This window comes from Bombina bombina, chromosome 7 (assembly GCF_027579735.1).
Source record: "Bombina bombina isolate aBomBom1 chromosome 7, aBomBom1.pri, whole genome shotgun sequence".
In the NCBI taxonomy this organism is placed as follows: domain Eukaryota; kingdom Metazoa; phylum Chordata; class Amphibia; order Anura; family Bombinatoridae; genus Bombina; species Bombina bombina.
The window spans coordinates 34,951,776-34,972,437 of record NC_069505.1 but is presented as its reverse complement, the minus strand read 5'-3'; the positions used below and the strand labels follow the sequence as shown (position 1 = coordinate 34,972,437).

Sequence of the window (20,662 nt, the reverse complement as noted above, 5' to 3'; positions counted from 1 at the left end):
TATTTCTGAGACCTTATTTGAAAGAGGAGGAGACCTCATCTCTAGCCCCAGTAGTGCTGCTGGACCCTCTGAGAGCACAGCTATCTTGTGTGTCACTGCATAAGTCCCTGTTTGCTCTTGCACAAGGAAATAGATTCAATACCAGGGAAGTTCTCCTGCTGTCCAAATTCATCCACAAGTTCTGATGCCTCTTGTAGTTGCCTATGCCATTTCTACAACTGAGTCAGTGTAGATCCAGAAGTATCAGAAGCCAAGTGCTTAATTTGTCTCATTGATTTTGCTGAGGCAGTGAAGGGCCTCATTGCCCGAGATACTTACTATGTCATTATCCTTATCTGGCTCCTCTGATGAGTCTTGAATTGGAGGACCGGCACCTACATCTTTGATTACTCTGGAGGTACCGCTGCTAGGCCAGTTCAGGAAGTATAAGTTACAGGTACTTTCTTTTGGTGGCTCATTGACTGTGCTGTGTCACCGGGTTGGTGTAGGTTAATCTTTGTCTATAACTGGGATGGACTAAGACCAATCAGAACCCCGGGCAAAAATTTGGGTAGGGTCCCCACTGTCTCTAACTGACCCAAATGTATTCAAATGTATGCAAATAAGCATGGTAGCTTCCCTGCCCTGCCCCCACCAGGCCCCCAACCTCTAGGACCAGGAGCCCCAACATCAAGGGCCAGAGATAGGGCCCCCAACCTGCAGGGCCAGATCCCACACTCCATGGCCCTCATAGCGACAGACCCCTGACAGGACCCCCCCACACTCCAGGGCCCCTTGAGCAACAAAGCCCACATCAAGGGCCAGGGCCCCCACTAATTCCACACTTAGCTGCCTAGTTAATGATAGGGCAGCTGGCAGCCCCAGCTTAAGCAGCACAAGAGGAGCCATGAAGATGCCATTTGTTGGTCCCCCTACATGCTGGGCCCTTGGTCCAGGTCCTGGGCTATAATTATGAAGCTGGAGAGATGGCAAACATTTTTATACAGTTGTCATGTACTTTGTAGTCTCTGGACCCTCTGAACTGTATGCTCCTTTGAACTCACTGACAACCTTCTTAGTATAGCGACTATATCCATAGACTTTGGTGGAGGGGACAATCTGTAATTCTTGTTGGTGGCCTTTCTAATGTGGGAGGTTTGCTCTACACTGAAGTGAATAATATGTTTTATTGGCTGTATTTGTGGGTAGAATTATTTAGCGCATGATGGTCTAGAGATCTGAGAGTAACTAAATGCTCTTGTGGTGGTTAGATATCAAGTGTTACTCAGACCTGGCCTCTAGAAACTTCTTGGTAAAGACCATTCTGAGGATTGTGTGGTTTATAAATACCCTGATGAATATTTGTGCTCTATATATCGCAAAGTTGCTTTATTGCTGGGATATATACATTGCCTGTCTTGTGTCTTCCAATAACATCCTTCTTGGTTTATTTATCAGTGTAGTTGCTTAGTGCCAGTGATTCTGCCATGTTTGTCATCTTGGTCTTTACAAAACTGGTCAATGCTGTGTATATAAATAACCTTAGGGCCCCATATGATAACCTGTGTATGCTGTGTATATAAATAACCTTAGGGCCCCATATGATAACCTGTGTATGCTGTGTATATAAATAACCTTAGGGCCCCATATGATAACCTGTGTATGCTGTGTATATAAATAACCTTAGGGCCCCATAGGATATCCTGTGTATGCTGTGTGTGTAAATAACCTTAGAGCCCCATATGATAACCTGTGTATATAAATAACCTTAGGGCCCCATATGATAACCTGTGTATGCTGTGTATATAAATAACCTTAGGGCCCCATATGATAACCTGTGTATGCTGTGTGTATAAATAACCTTAGGGCCCCTTATGGATAACCTGTGTATGCTGTGTATATAAATAACCTTAGGGCCCCATATGATAACCTGTGTATGCTGTGTATGTAAATAACCTTAGGGCCCCATATGATAACCTGTGTATGCTGTGTATATAAATAACCTTAGGGCCCCATATGATAACCTGTGTATGCTGTGTATATAAATAACCTTAGGGCCCCATATGATAACCTGTGTATGCTGTGTATATAAATAACCTTAGGGCCCCATATGATAACCAGTGTATGCTGTGTATATAAATAACCATAGGACCCCATATGATAACCTGTGTATGCTGTGTATATAAATAACCTTAGGGCCCCATATGATAACCTGTGTATGCTGTGTATGTAAATAACCTTAGGGCCCCATATGATAACCTGTGTATGCTGTGTGTATAAATAACCTTAGGGCCCCTTATGGATAACCTGTGTATGCTGTGTATATAAATAACCTTAGGGCCCCATATGGATAACCTGTGTATGCTGTGTATATAAATAACCTTAGGGCCCCATATGATAACCTGTGTATGCTGTGTATATAAATAACCTTAGGGCCCCATATGATAACCTGTGTATGCTGTGTATGTAAATAACCTTAGGGCCCCATATGGATAACCTGTGTATGCTGTGTATATAAATAACCTTAGGGCCCCATATGGATAACCTGTGTATGCTGTGTATATAAATAACCGTAGGGCCCCATAGGATAACCTGTGTATGCTGTGTATATAAATAACCTTAGGGCCCCATATGATAACCTGTGTATGCTGTGTATATAAATAACCTTAGGGCCCCATATGGATAACCTGTGTATGCTGTGTATATAAATAACCTTAGGGCCCCATATGATAACCTGTGTATGCTGTGTATATAAATAACCTTAGGGCCCCATATGGATAACCTGTGTATGCTGTGTATATAAATAACCTTAGGGCCCCATATGGATAACCTGTGTATGCTGTGTATATAAATAACCTTAGGGCCCCATATGATAACCTGTGTATGCTGTGTATATAAATAACCTTAGGGCCCCATATGATAACCTGTGTATGCTGTGTATATAAATAACCTTAGGGCCCCATAGGATAACCTGTGTATGCTGTGTATATAAATAACCTTAGGGCCCCATATGATAACCTGTGTATGCTGTGTATATAAATAACCTTAGGGCCCCATATGATAACCTGTGTATGCTGTGTATATAAATAACCTTAGGGCCCCATAGGATAACCTGTGTATGCTGTGTATATAAATAACCTTAGGGCCCCATAGGATAACCTGTGTATGCTGTGTATATAAATAACCTTAGGGCCCCATATGATAACCTGTGTATGCTGTGTATATAAATAACCTTAGGGCCCCATATGATAACCTGTGTATGCTGTGTATATAAATAACCTTAGGGCCCCATATGATAACCTGTGTATGCTGTGTATATAAATAACCTTAGGGCCCCATATGATAACCTGTGTATGCTGTGTATATAAATAACCTTAGGGCCCCATATGATAACCTGTGTATGCTGTGTATATAAATAACCTTAGGGCCCCATAGGATAACCTGTGTATGCTGTGTATATAAATAACCTTAGGGCCCCATAGGATAACCTGTGTATGCTGTGTATATAAATAACCTTAGGGCCCCATATGATAACCTGTGTATGCTGTGTATATAAATAACCTTAGGGCCCCATATGATAACCTGTGTATGCTGTGTATATAAATAACCTTAGGGCCCCATATGATAACCTGTGTATGCTGTGTATATAAATAACCTTAGGGCCCCATATGATTAATGCAGCAATAAGAGTGCATATGCATCGTTAAGAACAATATGTTTCTCTTCCTTTCCTTCCTTACAGAGCAGCAATTTTAAGCAACTTTCTAGTTTACTCCTATTAACAATTTTTCTTGTTAAAGGGACATGACACCCACATTTTTTCTTTCATGATTTAGAAAGATAATGCATTTTTAAACATCTTTCTAATTTACTTCTATTATCTAGTTTGTGTTATTCTCTTGATATTCTTTGCTGAAAAGCATATCTAGATATGCTCAGTAGCTGCTGATTGGTTGCTGCACATAGAAGCCTCATGTGATTGGCTCGCCCATGTGCATTGCTTTTTCTTCAAATAAGGATATCTAAAAAATGAAGCAAAATAAATAATAGAAGTAAATTGTAATGTTGTTTAAATTTGTATGTTCTATCTGATTCATGAAAGAAAGATTTTGGGTTTAGTGGCCCTTTAAGCAAGCGTCACCCAGGTTTTGAACCAAAAATGGGTCAGCTCCTAAGCTTTACATTCCTGCTTTGTAAATATAGATAGCAAGAGCATGAAGAAAAAATGGTAATATGAGTAAACGTGAAAGTTGCTTAAAGGGACACTGTACCCAAAAAAAATATTTTGTGATTCAGATTGAGCATGAAATTTTAAGCAACTTTCTAATTTACTCCTATTATCAAATTTTCTTCATTCTCTTGGTATCTTTATTTGAAATGCAAGAATGTAAGTTTAGATGCTGGCCCATTTTTGGTGAACAATCTGGGTTGTCCTTGCTGATTGGTGGATAAATTCATCCACCAATAAAAAAAGTGCTGTCCAGAGTACTAAAACCAAAAAATAGCTTAGATGCCTTCTTTTTCAAATAATGATAGCAAGAGAACGAAGAAAAATTGATAATAGGAGTAAATTAGAAAGTTGCTTAAAATTGCATGCTCTTTCTGAATTACAAAATAAAAAAATGGGTACAGTGTCCCTTTAAAATTGCTGCTCTGTCTGAATCATGAAAGAAAAAAAATTTGAGTTTAGTTTTCCCTTAAGCACGAGATCTGGAACTGTTGATCTCATATCTAAGATGTGATGGATTTTATGCTGTATACATCTTATACTAATCTGAGGTTTCTTAGCTGAACATGTGGTCTATTTGCCATATAAGTTCTCTTTCCTTATTTTTCTTTAATTTTAGAGTCCCAAGGCCCATAATGTCATATCATTTAAACATTTGAGAATCTTATAAATATCTTTTATATATATACTTGCTGATGGTGATCTCTACATGTTTGTTTTATATTTATGCACACACAGAGCTTCATCTGTTTTAATGAATAGGAATACTGAATCTCTTCTATAGTCTTACCTTTTAATCATTTCTGACACTAGAATAAAGGGCCAAAAATTAATTAATACAAGTGTCTGAACACCAACACTTGCGCCACTGCAGAAGAAATTTATTTTTCTAATTAAGCCCAGGGGTTTGTCTGTACTCCCAATCTCATCTTCAAAGAGGCAAGTGATACATCCATATCCTGTAAGACCCACAAACCTCCATCTTCAAACCTCTGCTCTAGCAAAAATAGTCACCATCCTCAGTCAGGGGAGAGACCGAAGAGAATGCCCTTCCTCTGTCTTATAAAAATTAGTTACCCCACCAGGGGCTTTAGGGTTTTTTTTTTGGGGGGGGGGTTTCAGAAAAAAAGGAGATTGATAGGGCAAAAAGGGCATGTTGGGTGCTGGATAAATATTGGGAACGCAGAGGAAGATTTTTGTATGGTAAATGTCCAGAACATTTAGCACCTCCCCTGTGCTTTATGTAGGTAAATGATTTCAAAGAGGTAAGGAACAGCAACCTATCTCAGCAGTTCAGGCACGGAGTAGAGGGTCAGTCAACCCCTCATTAGTAAACAAATATGAAGAAGGTTACTCCATCCTAAATTAGGTTGATTAAAAAGAGACCGTATTGTTCAATGGTCCCAAGTACAAAAGCAACAACGTTTCAGACCTGTATCCGATCCTTAGTCATGTCTATATCATAGGCTGCAGTAACCTTCTTCATATACTGTATGTAGGTTAGTGGTCAGATCAAGGGGTGAGGATCCTATTAAACTTTGGGTTTATGTTATTGTATTCAATAAAACTCGTAATATCACTATTATTTCTGTTAATTGTGGTTATACACACACAATGGATGCGGACAGGGGTGGTGGTTACTAGCAGGATTACACTACAAACAAGTAAGGACCATGAATATGAACAAAGTTCTGTCTAATCACTGCACCCTCTGTGTCTGCTCACTCACTGCACCCTCTGTCTGCTCACTCACTGCACCCTCTGTCTGCTCACTCACTGCACCCTCTGTGTTCTCTGTGTCTGCTTACTTACTGCACACTCTGTGTTCTCTGTATCTGCTTACTCACTGCACTCTCTGTGTCTGCTCACTCACTGCACCCTCTGTGTCTGCTCACTTACTGCAACCTTTGTCTGCTCACTCACTGCACCCTCTGTGTCTGCTCACTCACTGCATCATCTGTCTGCTCACTCACTACACCCTCTGTGTCTGCTCACTCACTGTACCCTCTGTGTCTGCTCACTCACTGCATCATCTGTGTCTACTCACTCACTGCATCCTCTGTGTCTGCTCACTCACTGCACCCTCTGTCTGCTCACTCACTGCACCTTCTGTGTCTGCTCACTCACTGCATTCTCTGTGTCTGCTCACTCACTGTAACCTCTGTGTCTGCTCACTCCCTGCACCCTCTGTGTCTGCTCACTCACTGCATCATCTGTGACTGCTCACTCAATGTAACCTCTGTGTCTGCTCACTCACTGAAACCTCTGTGTCTGCTCACTCACTGAACCCTCTGTGTCTGCTCACTCACTGCACCCTCTGTGTCTGCTCACTCACTGAACCCTCTGTGTCTGCTCACTCACTGCAGCCTCTGTGTCTGCTCACTCACTCTACCCTCTGTGTCTGCTCGCTCACTGCACCCTCTGTGTCTGCTCATTCACTGCACCCTCTGTGTCTGCTCATTCACTGCACCCTTGTGTCAGCTCACTCACTGCATCCTCTGTGTCTGCTCACTCACTGCACCCTTGTGTCTGCTTACTCACAGCACCCTCTGTGTCTGCTCACTCACTGCACCCTCTGTGTCTGCTCACTCACTGCACCCTGTGTGTCTGCTCACTCACTGCATCCTCTGTGTCTGCTCACTCACTGCATCATCTGTGACTGCTCACTCAATGTAACCTCTGTGTCTGCTCACTCACTGAAACCTCTGTGTCTGCTCACTCACTGTAACCTATGTGACTGCTCACTCATTGCACCCTCTGTGTCTGTTCACTCACTGCACCCTCTGTGTCTGCTCACTCACTGCACCCTCTGTGTCTGCTCACTCACTGCAACCTCTGTGTCTGCTCACTCACTGCACCCTCTGTGTCTGCTCACTCACTGCAACCTCTGTGTCTGCTCACTCACTGCACCCTCTGTATCTGCTCACTCACTGCAACCTCTGTGTCTGCTCACTCACTGCACCCTCTGTGTCTGCTCACTCACTGCACCCTCTGTGTCTACTTACTCACTGCACCCTCTTTGTCTGCTCACTCACTGCACTCTCTGTGTCTGTCACTCACTGTAACCTCTGTGTCTGCTCACTTACTGCACCCTCTGTGTCTGCTCACTCCCTGCACCCTCTTTGTCTGCTCACTCACTGCACTCTCTGTGTCTGCTCACTCACTGCACTCTCTGTGTCTGTCACTCACTGTAACGTCTGTGTCTGCTCACTCACTGCACCCTCTGTGTCTGCTCACTCCCTGCACCCTCTTTGTCTGCTCACTCACTGCACTCTCTGTGTCTGTCACTCACTGTAACCTCTGTGTCTGCTCACTTACTGCACCCTCTGTGTCTGCTCAATCACTGCATCCTCTGTGTCTGCTCACTCACTTTACCCTCTGTGTCTGCTCACTCACTGCACCCTCTGTGTTTGCTCACTCGCTGCACCCTCTGTGTTTGCTCTCTCACTGCACCCTCTGTGTCTGCTCACTTACTGCACCCTCTGTGTCTGCTCACTTACTGCACCCTCTGTGTCTGCTCACTCACTGCACCCTCTATGTCTGTCAATCTCAGCACTCACTGTGTCTTCTCACTCACTGCACCCTCTATGTCTGCTCACTCTCTGCATCCTCTGTATTTGCTCACTCACTGCACCCTCTGTGTCTGCTCACTGACTCCACCCCCTGTGTCTGCTCACTCACTGTACCCTCTGTGTCTGCTCACTCACTGCATCCTCTGTGTCTGCTCACTCACTGCATCCTTGTGTCTGCTTACTCACTGCACCATCTGTGTCTGCTCACTCACTGCACCCTCTGTGTCTGCTCACTCACTGCACCATCTGTGTCTGTCACTCACTGCACCCTCTGTGTCTGCTCACTCACTGCACTCTGTGTGTTTGCTCACTCACTGCATCCTCTGTGTCTGTTCACTCACTGCATCCTCTATGTCTGTTCACTCACTGCACTCTGTGTGTCTGCTCACTCACTGCACTCTGTGTGTCTGCTCACTCACTGCACTCTGTGTGTTTGCTCACTCACTTTACCCTCTGTGTCTGCTCACTCACTTTACCCTCTGTGTCTGCTCACTCACTGCACCCTCTGTGTCTGCTCACTCACTGCATCCTCTGTGTCTGTTCACTAGACTTGTGCGCGGCAGAAAAAATTGTTTCGGTTCGTTTTGGATCGATTCGGATGTTTTAGAATTTCGTTTTTGGATCAATTCGGATACATTTGAATGTATTCATTTTGGATTCATTCGGATTCAAATAAATTCGGATGTATTCGGTTCGGATTCGATTTGTAAATTCGGAAGTTCGGTGTGTGTTAGGTGGGATGTGCTGTGTATTAGACTAGTATTATGTAGGGTTATATTAGGTGTAACCCATAGCAGAGCGATATAACCTAATATACTGTACAATACAAGTGTAATTGTGATCAGTCCATGGCCATCCAAATGTAACGAATAAATCCAAACCAATTCGGATTTATTTGTTAGTTTCGGTGCTACAGTAATTCGGAAATTCAAATCGATCCGAAGCTCCGAATTTGACAAATTCGTACGAATTTTGATTCGGAACGAAACGAAACGCACATGTCTACTGCTCACTCACTGCACCCTTGTGTCTGCTCACTCACTGCATCCTCTGTGTCTGCTCACTCACTGCACCCTTGTGTCTGCTTACTCATTGCACCCTCTGTGTCTGCTCACTCACTGCACCCTTGTGTCTGCTTACTCATTGCACCCTCTGTGTCTGCTCACTCACTGCACCCTTGTGTCTGCTTACTCATTGCACCCTCTGTGTCTGCTCACTCACTGCACCCTTGTGTCTGCTTACTCATTGCACCCTCTGTGTCTGCTCACTCACTGCACCCTTGTGTCTGCTCACTCACTGCATCCTCTGTGTCTGCTCACTCACTGCACCCTCTGTGTCTGCTCACTCACTGCACCCTCTGTGTCTGCTCACTCACTGCACCCTCTGTGTCTGCTCACTCACTGCACCCTTGTGTCTGCTTACTCATTGCACCCTCTGTGTCTGCTTACTCACTGCACCCTCTGTGTCTGCTCACTCACTGCACCCTCTGTGTCTACTCACTCACTGCACCCTCTGTGTCTGCTCACTCACTGCACCCTCTGTGTCTGCTCACTCACTGCACCCTCTGTGTCTGCTAACTCACTGCACCCTCTGTGTCTGCTAACTCACTGCACCCTCTGTGTCTGCTCACTCATTGCACCCTCTGTGTCTGCTCACTCATTGCACCCTCTGTGTCTGCTCACTCACTGGACCCTCTGTGTCTGCTCACTCACTGCACCCTCTGTGTCTGCTCACTCACTGCACCCTCTGTGTCTGCTCACTCACTGCACCCTTGTGTCTGCTTACTCACTGCACCCTTGTGTCTGCTTACTCATTGCACCCTCTGTTTCTGCTCACTCATTGCACCCTCTGTGTCTGCTCACTCATTGCACCCTCTGTGTCTGCTCACTCACTGGACCCTCTGTGTCTGCTCACTCACTGCACCCTCTGTGTCTGCTCACTCACTGCACCCTCTGTGTCTGCTCACTCACTGCACCCTCTGTGTCTGCTCACTCACTGAACCCTCTGTGTCTGCTCACTCACTGCACCCTCTGTGTCTGCTCACTCACTGCACCCTCTGTGTCTGCTCACTCGCTGCACCCTCTGTATTTGCTTACTCACTGCCATCTCTGTGTCTGCTCACTCACGTTACCCTCTGTGTCTGCTCACTCATGGCACCCTCTGTGTCTGCTCACTCGCTGCACCCTCTGTGTCTGCTCACTCACTTTACCCTCTGTGTCTGCTCACTCACGGCACCCTCTGTGTCTGCTCACTCGCTGCACCCTCTGTGTCTGCTCACTTACTTTACCCTCTGTGTCTGCTCACTTACTGTACCCTCTGTGTCTGCTCACTCACTGCACTTTCTGTGTCTGCTCACTCACTGCACCCTCTGTGTCTGCTCACTCACTGCACCCTCTGTGTCTGCTCACTCACTGTACCCTCTGTGTCTGTTCACTCACTGTACCCTCTGTGTCTTCTCACTCACTGCACCCTCTGTGTCTGCTCACTCACTGCATCCTCTGTGTCTTCTCACTCACTGCACCCTCTGTGTCTGCTCACTCACTGCACCCTCTGTGTCTGCTTACTCATTGCACCCTCTGTGTCTGCTCACTCACTGCACCCTCTGTGTCTGCTCACTCAATGCACCCTCTGTGTCTGCTCACTCACTGTACCCTCTGTGTCTGCTCACTCACTGCACCCTCTGTGTCTGCTCACTCACTGCACCCTCTGTGTCTGCTCACTCACTGCACCCTTGTGTCTGCTCACTCACTGCACCCTTGTGTCTGCTTACTCACAGCACCCTCTGTGTCTGCTCACTCACTGCACCCTCTGTGTCTGCTCACTCACTGCACCCTGTGTGTCTGCTCACTCACTACATCCTCTGTGTCTGCTCACTCACTGCACACTTGTGTCTGCTCACTCACTGCACCATCTGTGTCTGTCACTCACTGTAACGTCTGTGTCTGCTCACTCACTGCACCCTCTGTGTCTGCTCACTCCCTGCACCCTCTTTGTCTGCTCACTCACTGCACTCTCTGTGTCTGTCACTCACTGTAACCTCTGTGTCTGCTCACTTACTGCACCCTCTGTATCTGCTCAATCACTGCATCCTCTGTGTCTGCTCACTCACTTTACCCTCTGTGTCTGCTCACTCACTGCACCCTCTGTGTTTGCTCACTCGCTGCACCCTCTGTGTTTGCTCTCTCACTGCACCCTCTGTGTCTGCTCACTTACTGCACCCTCTGTGTCTGCTCACTTACTGCACCCTCTGTGTCTGCTCACTCACTGCACCCTCTATGTCTGTCAATCTCAGCACTCACTGTGTCTTCTCACTCACTGCACCCTCTATGTCTGCTTGCTCTCTGCATCCTCTGTATTTGCTCACTCACTGCACCCTCTGTGTCTGCTCACTGACTCCACCCCCTGTGTCTGCTCACTCACTGTACCCTCTGTGTCTGCTCACTCACTGCATCCTCTGTGTCTGCTCACTCACTGCATCCTTGTGTCTGCTTACTCACTGCACCATCTGTGTCTGCTCACTCACTGCACCCTCTGTGTCTGCTCACTCACTGCACCATCTGTGTCTGTCACTCACTGCACCCTCTGTGTTTGCTCACTCACTGCACTCTGTGTGTTTGCTCACTCACTGCATCCTCTGTGTCTGTTCACTCACTGCATCCTCTGTGTCTGTTCACTCACTGCACTCTGTGTGTCTGCTCACTCACTGCACTCTGTGTGTTTGCTCACTCACTGCACCCTCTGTGTCTGCTCACTCACTTTACCCTCTGTGTCTGCTCACTCACTGCACCCTCTGTGTCTGCTCACTCACTGCATCCTCTGTGTCTGTTCACTAGACTTGTGCGCGGCAGAAAAAATTGTTTCGGTTCGTTTTGGATCAATTCGGATGTTTTAGAATTTCGTTTTTGGATCAATTCGGATACATTTGAATGTATTCATTTTGGATTCATTCGGATTCAAATAAATTCGGATGTATTCGGTTCGGATTCGATTTGTAAATTCGGAAGTTCGGTGTGTGTTAGGTGGGATGTGCTGTGTATTAGACTAGTATTATGTAGGGTTATATTAGGTGTAACCCATAGCAGAGCGATATAACCTAATATACTGTACAATACAAGTGTAATTGTGATCAGTCCATGGCCATCCAAATGTAACGAATAAATCCAAACCAATTCGGATTTATTTGTTAGTTTCGGTGCTACAGTAATTCGGAAATTCAAATCGATCCGAAGCTCCGAATTTGACAAATTCGTACGAATTTTGATTCGGAACGAAACGAAACGCACATGTCTACTGCTCACTCACTGCACCCTTGTGTCTGCTCACTCACTGCATCCTCTGTGTCTGCTCACTCACTGCACCCTTGTGTCTGCTTACTCATTGCACCCTCTGTGTCTGCTCACTCACTGCACCCTTGTGTCTGCTTACTCATTGCACCCTCTGTGTCTGCTCACTCACTGCACCCTTGTGTCTGCTCACTCACTGCATCCTCTGTGTCTGCTCACTCACTGCACCCTCTGTGTCTGCTCACTCACTGCACCCTCTGTGTCTGCTCACTCACTGCACCCTCTGTGTCTGCTCACTCACTGCACCCTTGTGTCTGCTTACTCATTGCACCCTCTGTGTCTGCTTACTCACTGCACCCTCTGTGTCTGCTCACTCACTGCACCCTCTGTGTCTACTCACTCACTGCACCCTCTGTGTCTGCTCACTCACTGCACCCTCTGTGTCTGCTCACTCACTGCACCCTCTGTGTCTGCTAACTCACTGCACCCTCTGTGTCTGCTAACTCACTGCACCCTCTGTGTCTGCTCACTCATTGCACCCTCTGTGTCTGCTCACTCATTGCACCCTCTGTGTCTGCTCACTCACTGGACCCTCTGTGTCTGCTCACTCACTGCACCCTCTGTGTCTGCTCACTCACTGCACCCTCTGTGTCTGCTCACTCACTGCACCCTCTGTGTCTGCTCACTCGCTGTACCCTCTGTGTCTGCTCACTCACTGCACCCTCTGTGTCTGCTCACTCACTGCACCCTCTGTGTCTGCTCACTCACTGCACCCTCTGTGTCTGCTAACTCACTGCACCCTCTGTGTCTGCTAACTCACTGCACCCTCTGTGTCTGCTCACTCATTGCACCCTCTGTGTCTGCTCACTCACTGGACCCTCTGTGTCTGCTCACTCACTGCACCCTCTGTGTCTGCTCACTCACTGCACCCTCTGTGTCTGCTCACTCACTGCACCCTCTGTGTCTGCTCACTCACTGCACCCTCTGTGTCTGCTCACTCGCTGTACCCTCTGTGTCTGCTCACTCACTGCACCCTCTGTGTCTGCTCACTCACTGCACCCTCTGTGTCTGCTCACTCGCTGCACCCTCTGTATTTGCTTACTCACTGCCATCTCTGTGTCTGCTCACTCACGTTACCCTCTGTGTCTGCTCACTCATGGCACCCTCTGTGTCTGCTCACTCGCTGCACCCTCTGTGTCTGCTCACTCATTGCACCCTCTGTGTCTGCTCACTCACTGGACCCTCTGTGTCTGCTCACTCACTGCACCCTCTGTGTCTGCTCACTCACTGCACCCTCTGTGTCTGCTCACTCACTGCACCCTCTGTGTCTGCTCACTCGCTGTACCCTCTGTGTCTGCTCACTCACTGCACCCTCTGTGTCTGCTCACTCACTGCACCCTCTGTGTCTGCTCACTCACTGCACCCTCTGTGTCTGCTAACTCACTGCACCCTCTGTGTCTGCTAACTCACTGCACCCTCTGTGTCTGCTCACTCATTGCACCCTCTGTGTCTGCTCACTCACTGGACCCTCTGTGTCTGCTCACTCACTGCACCCTCTGTGTCTGCTCACTCACTGCACCCTCTGTGTCTGCTCACTCACTGCACCCTCTGTGTCTGCTCACTCACTGCACCCTCTGTGTCTGCTCACTCACTGTACCCTCTGTGTCTGCTCACTCACTGCACCCTCTGTGTCTGCTCACTCACTGCACCCTCTGTGTCTGCTCACTCGCTGCACCCTCTGTATTTGCTTACTCACTGCCATCTCTGTGTCTGCTCACTCACGTTACCCTCTGTGTCTGCTCACTCATGGCACCCTCTGTGTCTGCTCACTCGCTGCACCCTCTGTGTCTGCTCACTCACTTTACCCTCTGTGTCTGCTCACTCACGGCACCCTCTGTGTCTGCTCACTCGCTGCACCCTCTGTGTCTGCTCACTCACTGTACCCTCTGTGTCTGTTCACTCACTGCACTTTCTGTGTCTGCTCACTCACTGCACCCTCTGTGTCTGCTCACTCACTGCACCCTCTGTGTCTGCTCACTCACTGTACCCTCTGTGTCTGTTCACTCACTGCACCCTCTGTGTCTTCTCACTCACTGCACCCTCTGTGTCTGCTCACTCACTGCATCCTCTGTGTCTTCTCACTCACTGCACCCTCTGTGTCTGCTCACTCACTGCACCCTCTGTGTCTGCTTACTCATTGCACCCTCTGTGTCTGCTCACTCACTGCACCCTCTGTGTCTGCTCACTCAATGCACCCTCTGTGTCTGCTCACTCACTGTACCCTCTGTGTCTGCTCACTCACTGCACCCTCTGTGTCTGCTCACTCACTGCACCCTCTGTGTCTGCTCACTCACTGCACCCTCTGTGTCTGCTCACTCACTGCACCCTCCGTGTCTGCTCACTCACTGCACCCTCTGTGTCGGCTCACTTACTGCACCCTCTGTGTCTGCTCACTCACTGCACCCTCTGTGTCTGCTCACTCACTGCATCCTCTGTGTCTGCTCACTCACTGCACCCTCTGTGTCTGCTCACTCACTGCATCCTCTGTGTCTGCTCACTCACTTCATCCTCTGTGTCTGCTCACTCACTGCATCCTCTGTGTCTGCTCACTCACTGCACCCTCTGTGTCTGCTCACTCACTGCACCCTCTGTGTCTGCTCACTCCCTGCACCCTCTGTGTCTGCTCACTCCCTGCAACCTCTGTGTCTGCTCACTCACTGCACCATCTGTGTCTGTCACTCACTGCACCATCTGTGTCTGTCACTCACTGCACCCTCTGTGTCTGCTCACTCACTGTACCCTCTGTGTCTGCTCACTCACTGCACCCTCTGTGTCTGCTCACTCACTGCACCCTCTGTGTCTGCTCACTCACTGCATCCTCTGTGTCTGCTCACTTACTGCACCCTCTGTGTCTGCTCACTCACTGCACCCTATGTGTCTGCTCACTTACTACACCCTCTGTGTCTGCTCACTTACTTCACCCTCTGTGTCTGGTTACTCACTGCACCCTCTGTGTCTGCTCACTCACTGCATCCTCTGTGTCTGCTCACTCACTGCACCCTCTGTGTCTGCTCACTCACTGCACCCTCTGTGTCTGCTCACGCACTGCACCCTCTGTGTCTGCTCACTCACTGCACCCTCTGTGTCTGCTCACTCACTGTACCCTCTGTGTCTGCTCACTTACTGCACCCTCTGTGTCTGCTCACTCACTGTACCCTCTGTGTCTGCTCACTTACTGCACCCTCTGTGTCTGCTCACTCACTGTACCCTCTGTGTCTGCTCTCTCACTGCACCCTCTCTCACTCACTGCACCCTCTGTGTCTGCTCACTCACTGTACCCTCTGTGTCTGCTCACTCATTGCACCCTCTGTGTCTGCTCACTCATTGCACCCTCTGTGTCTGCTCACTTACTGCACCCTCTGTGTCTGCTCACTCACTGCACCCTCTGTGTCTGTTCGCTCACTGCAGCCTCTGTGTCTGCTCACTCACTCTACCCTCTGTGTCTGCTCACTTACTGCACCCTCTGTGTCTGCTCACTCACTGTACCCTCTGTGTCTGCTCTCTCACTGCACCATCTCTCACTCACTGCACCCTCTGTGTCTGCTCACTCACTGTACCCTCTGTGTCTGCTCACTCATTGCACCCTCTGTGTCTGCTCACTCATTGCACCCTCTGTGTCTGCTCACTTACTGCACCCTCTGTGTCTGCTCACTCACTGCACCCTCTGTGTCTGTTCGCTCACTGCACCCTCTGTGTCTGCTCACTCACTGCACCCTCTGTGTCTGCTCACTCACTGCACCCTCTGTGTCTGCTCACTCACTGCATCCTCTGTGTCTGCTCACTCACTGCACCCTCTGTGTCTGCTCACTCACTGCACCCTCTGTGTCTGCTCACTCACTGCACCCTCTGTGTCTGCTCACTCACTGCACCCTCTGTGTCTGCTCACTCACTGCAGCCTCTGTGTCTGCTCACTCACTGCATCCTCTGTGTCTGCTCACTCACTGCACCCTCTGTGTCTGCTCACTCACTGTACCCTCTGTGTCTGCTCACTCATTGCACCCTCTGTGTCTGCTCACTCATTGCACCCTCTGTGTCTGCTCACTTACTGCACCATCTGTGTCTGCTCACTCACTGCACCCTCTGTGTCTGCTCACTCACTGCACCCTCTGTGTCTGCTCACTCACTGCACCCTCTGTGTCTGCTCACTCACTGCACCCTCTGTGTCTGCTCACTCACTGCATCCTCTGTGTCTGCTCACTCACTGCACCCTCTGTGTCTGCTCACTCACTGCACCCTCTGTGTCTGCTCACTCACTGCACCATATTTGTCTGCTCACTCACTGCACCATATTTGTCTGCTCACTCACTGCACCCTCTGTGTCTGCTCACTCACTGCACCCTCTGTGTCTGCTCACTCACTGCACCCTCTGTGTCTGCTTACTCACTGTACCCTCTGTGTCTGCTTACTCACTGCACCCTCTGTGTCTGCTCACTCAATGCACCCTCTGTGTCTGCTCACTCACTTTACCCTCTGTGTCTGCTCACTCACTGTACCCTCTGTGTCTGCTCACTCAATGCACCCTCTGTGTCTGCTCACTCACTTTACCCTCTGTTTCTGCTCACTCGCTGCACCCTCTGTGTCTGCTCACTCAATGCACCCTCTGTGTCTGCTCACTCAATGCACCCTCTGTGTCTGCTCACTCACTTTACCCTCTGTGTCTGCTCACTCACTGTACCCTCTGTGTCTGCCTACTTACTGCACCCTCTGTGTCTGCTCACTCACTGCACCACAAACAATTGCGGCTCTTGATGAAGCAAAAGATGAAATTACCTCCGTGGCGGAAGTGACGTCACTTATAGGGGCGCTGGCCCGACTGAGCACTCCGATTGGTTTCTGTTCCGGTCGCTCTCAGGTTTCAGCTTCTTAATTCGCAATGGCAAGGTATCCGCTCTTTATGTGCTAAGATGCACGCAGGATACTGATAACGGCTGTTTTGTGCTGAATGTGGCTGTTTAGAGTAGATGCAAAAAGTTCCATGTATAACCTTCAATAAGGCTTATGGTGTTGGTACACAGGCAGGTACCAGGAGGATGCAAAATTCTTTAAAAGTTTCACAGATGACAAGCTGTATCAATCTGTGACAGCAACTGGTAGCTGTGAAATACTTCTTAAAATCAAAAGTTGGCAACAAACATCAACGCGTTTCTCCCTCTGCAGGGCTTTCTCAAGATGAGGTGTTGCAGCAGGTGCACCTTTTTTAAAGGTGTATCTCAGTCTCTTATTGGTTACATTTTATTAGTCATAGGAGAAGGGGTGTGTATCATTAATTAAGGTAGTATTGGCAAATCTACATTTGTTCAGAGCAATGATATATCAGCTTCATTACTAGAGTTAGAACAGATACAGAATCTAAACTCCATATAATCTTCTAAAGTGGTTAATTATAAAGTGCACAGTGATAGTGATATTATAATAAATATACAAAAATAAATTGAATTTTTAAAAAACCTTCATGATAAAGTAAAAATATGTAAATGGGACCCTATGAACTTTGTGATAACATAATGTAAAAAACTATATAATAGATGAGGTTATATCTATACCTTCATTCTAAAAAACTTTAAAAGTGTATAATCTGCGCTGTTTAAGAATAAAAATAATGATAAAATACATTTATATTAAAAAATATATATTTATATTAAAAATATATCTATATAAAAGGGGACACAAGTATACGTCAGGGGATAAAATTTAAAATTGATCTATGAAATTAATTGATCTAGTAGAGATTAATCTAATAAGAATGGGGAGATGTCTAACTCTGAGTTCAGACCGGCGGGAAATAGGGTATCGTATTTATATATGAGTTCAGCCTCTTTGAGTTTTAAGAATTTTTCTATATTCCCACCCCTCCAATTTTGTTTAAAATGTGCTATTCCCCAATATTTAAGATCAGAGGTTCTACCATTGTGCACTAATTTAAAATGTTTATACAGATTAGTGTCTTCCATTCCCTTTTCAATACAAAGGAGATGTTCCCTTATCCTATCTTTTACCATTCTTTTTGTTTCCCCAAAATATATCAGATCACAAGTGCATTTTAAAATATAGATGACCCCTTTAGTGGTACATCTAATACACTCTTTAATGCTAAATTCTTCCCCAGATTTCTGAACTTTTACTGTACTTCTTTTATCACTGTATTTACAAGCCTTACATGAATAGCAAGGAAAAAAACCTACTATTTTCCCTCCTTGTAAATTTCTCTCTACGGGTACCATAGTTTTCGTGTGATATGCACTCGGTGCCAGGATAGATTTGAAGTTTTTAGATTTTCTAAAGATCATTTGTGGTTTCGTTGGTAAAGAGTCTCCTATAATAGCGTCTGCTTTAAGTATACCCCAATTTTTATTTAAGATCTTTCTCATAAGACCATGATCTGCACTGTACTCTGTAATGAATGGGACATTGATTACCTCTGTATTTGCTATATTTGTCTTTTGTTTGTATGAAAGTAGGGTTTTTCTATCAGTCTCCCTAGCCCGTGATACAGCCTTGTTTACAGTTTCTTTATTGTATCCTCTATCTAAGAATTTACCTTTAATTATAGTAGGGAGACTGTCATCTTCTTAGATTTGGAAATCATGGTGGTAAATAATGTAGTGGAAACAAAAACCCACTTTAAAGAAGTTGACTCTAACAGTTTCATACATGCCAATAGCTGTCATCTCCAGCAATGGAAAGATAACATCCCGTTCGGCCAAAGTCTGAGGATTAAGAAAAATTGCTCTAGACCCCAAGACTTTGAAAATCAGATTGGGATTCTAATGGAAAAATTCTTAGATAGAGGATACAATAAAGAAACTGTAAATAAGGCTGTATCACGGGCTAGGGAGACTGATAGAAAAACCCTACTTTCATACAAACAAAAGACAAATATAGCAAATACAGAGGTAATCAATGTCCCATTCATTACAGAGTACAGTGCAGATCATGGTCTTATGAGAAAGATCTTAAATAAAAATTGGGGTATACTTAAAGCAGACCCTATTATAGGAGACTCTTTACCAACGAAACCACAAATGATCTTTAGAAAATCTAAAAACTTCAAATCTATCCTGGCACCGAGTGCATATCACACGAAAACTATGGTACCCGTAGAGAGAAATTTACAAGGAGGGAAAATAGTAGGTTTTTTTCCTTGCTATTCATGTAAGGCTTGTAAATACAGTGATAAAAGAAGTACAGTAAAAGTTCAGAAATCTGGGGAAGAATTTAGCATTAAAGAGTGTATTAGATGTACCACTAAAGGGGTCATCTATATTTTAAAATGCACTTGTGATCTGATATATTTTGGGGAAACAAAAAGAATGGTAAAAGATAGGATAAGGGAACATCTCCTTTGTATTGAAAAGGGAATGGAAGACACTAATCTGTATAAACATTTTAAATTAGTGCACAATGGTAGAACCTCTGATCTTAAATATTGGGGAATAGCACATTTTAAACAAAATTGGAGGGGTGGGAATATAGAAAAATTCTTAAAACTCAAAGAGGCTGAACTCATATATAAATACGATACCCTATTTCCCGCCGGTCTGAACTCAGAGTTAGACATCTCCCCATTCTTATTAGATTAATCTCTACTAGATCAATTAATTTCATAGATCAATTTTAAATTTTATCCCCTGACGTATACTTGTGTCCCCTTTTATATAGATATATTTTTAATATAAATATATATTTTTTAATATAAATGTATTTTATCATTATTTTTATTCTTAAACAGCGCAGATTATACACTTTTAAAGTTTTTTAGAATGAAGGTATAGATATAACCTCATCTATTATATAGTTTTTTACATTATGTTATCACAAAGTTCATAGGGTCCCATTTACATATTTTTACTTTATCATGAAGGTTTTTTAAAAATTCAATTTATTTTTGTATATTTATTATAATATCACTATCACTGTGCACTTTATAATTAACCACTTTAGAAGATTATATGGAGTTTAGATTCTGTATCTGTTCTAACTCTAGTAATGAAGCTGATATATCATTGCTCTGAACAAATGTAGATTTGCCAATACTACCTTAATTAATGATACACACCCCTTCTCCTATGACTAATAAAATGTAACCAATAAGAGACTGAGATACACCTTTAAAAAAGGTGCACCTGCTGCAACACCTCATCTTGAGAAAGCCCTGCAGAGGGAGAAACGCGTTGATGTTTGTTGCCAACTTTTGATTTTAAGAAGTATTTCACAGCTACCAGTTGCTGTCACAGATTGATACAGCTTGTCATCTGTGAAACTTTTAAAGAATTTTGCATCCTCCTGGTACCTGCCTGTGTACCAACACCATAAGCCTTATTGAAGGTTATACATGGAACTTTTTGCATCTACTCTAAACAGCCACATTCAGCACAAAACAGCCGTTATCAGTATCCTGCGTGCATCTTAGCACATAAAGAGCGGATACCTTGCCATTGCGAATTAAGAAGCTGAAACCTGAGAGCGACCGGAACAGAAACCAATCGGAGTGCTCAGTCGGGCCAGCGCCCCTATAAGTGACGTCACTTCCGCCACGGCGG

The 20,662-nt window shown here is 45.7% G+C and overlaps 1 protein-coding gene across 1 annotated transcript in view; it reads right to left on the bottom strand.

Moving 5' to 3' along the window:
* LOC128665814 (forkhead box protein A4-B-like) overlaps positions 1–17,276 on the bottom strand; it is a 248,237-nt gene extending 230,961 nt beyond the window's left edge. The window contains exon 1 of the mRNA XM_053720031.1: positions 16,893–17,276. The gene's annotated coding sequence lies outside the window, so the exon portion shown is untranslated. The remainder of the gene's footprint in view (positions 1–16,892) is intronic.
* Positions 17,277–20,662: the final 3,386 nt, after the last annotated feature.